This window comes from Protobothrops mucrosquamatus, unplaced genomic scaffold (genome assembly GCF_001527695.2).
Source record: "Protobothrops mucrosquamatus isolate PMUCROS unplaced genomic scaffold, P.Mucros_1.0 scaffold710, whole genome shotgun sequence".
NCBI classification, from domain to species: Eukaryota; Metazoa; Chordata; class Lepidosauria; order Squamata; family Viperidae; genus Protobothrops; species Protobothrops mucrosquamatus.
Window position 1 is genome coordinate 607584 of NW_015386991.1, and position 1683 is coordinate 609266.

Below are 1683 nucleotides of genomic sequence, written 5' to 3' on the forward strand. Positions count from 1 at the left end.
CCTCTTCCATATTGTCAGGAATTCAGGACTGTGTGTGGTGAAGAGATTGTCCCTGCAGTCATTCACTGCCACTGTGAGAAAAAGCACACATTTTCATCTGCATAGTTTTTGTGTACTTGCCACTTCCTGACACCTGATACTGCCCAGGTTCCCATTCATGCTACACTTGTATCACATCCCAGATTATTGCCAGTGGGCAGATCTCCTCTCTTCTGTTCTTGCTTGTTTTGCTGACCTGGGTTTAAGATTCTGCAGTCCAGGTGGCTCTGAATCTTCCCTCTTTCACCCACATTTCTGCATCCCACAGAGCCCTAACCTCGCTCCCATCTTATAGCGCTATAAAATCTTAATTCTGGACAGTGTGTTTTGTGGTGTGGAGCTGCTCCTTAGTCATCCTCATTATTGTTTGTTCACTCTCCTTGGCATTTTGTTGCTACTTCAACAGCAAATTCAGACTTAGTACTTTTCGAGAGTTGGTTCCATTGCTTTGGAGTCAGCTGCCCTTAGTCTTCAGATAATTCACGATTTGTTTTGTCTCTAAGTATGTATATAAATCTATTTTTTATTCTGAGAAATAGGGAAGAAATTAAAGACTGGTAGTTTCTGGACTGGTCTTAGTAACATCTTCCCTGGTCTTATGTTAGATATGGTTCAATTTTACTTATTTACTTATATGCTGTATACGGTTAACAGGTTTTATATAGTCTTTTTTATTTACTTTTTTTATTGTAAATACCTGCTTGGTATTCTGCTCTATTTCTTTAGAACTTGGCTGCCTGGTTTTGGAATATATTTATTTTCATATTAAGTTGCCATTCCATTATTACTGCCCTGTGCTTCTTTTTAACAAGTGCAATGTTGGAGTGCAATACAGTTACTCTTGTTGTGGTTTCAACATGTAGTAAACTAATTCTAATATACGAAAAACTTTCTTTTTCGAACGAATTGAGTCTTAACTTCTGTCTCAGTGTGTCCTGCCTTGAGGTACCACTGGATACAAATTAGAGTGTTTGAATCGGAGCAATAGTGGGTTTTCTAGAAAACCCTCAAGGGAACTTAAGTATTCCGTGAGGCTTCTCGGTTCATAACTTGCAGCACAATCCTACATACTTTTTGGAAAAAGTTAAGTTACACTGCACTCAATATGATTGAGAACGATTGTGTTTAACTGCAGCCTGTGCACTATTGTATTAGGAAAAGAAAGATACAGGTAGCACCTTGTCTTCAACCATTCATTTGAAGTTACAACGGCACTGAAAAAAGTGACTAATGACTTGTCTTCGCACTTATGACTATCACATCCTCGCCACAGACAGATGATCAGAATTTGAGCACTTGGCAACCGGCATCCCTTTATGACAGTTGCAATGTCCCAGGGTTAGGTGATTGCCATCTGCAATCTTCCCAGCTGGCTTCCAACAAGAAAAGTCAGCAGGGAAAACTGCATTCGTGTAACGACTGCAATGAATCACTTAACAACCATGGCAAAAAAGGTCACAACACTGGGTGTGATTCACTTAACAGCCACCTAGCTTAGCAACAGAAATTCTGATCCTAATGCAGTCATAAATCGAGGATTACCTATATATTTGAATGGCATTTTCAGCTTTGTAATTAAGACAGTCGAATATACATTTTTTTTTATAATAAAGTTCAGGTACTTTGTGAAACTGCTCAATATCT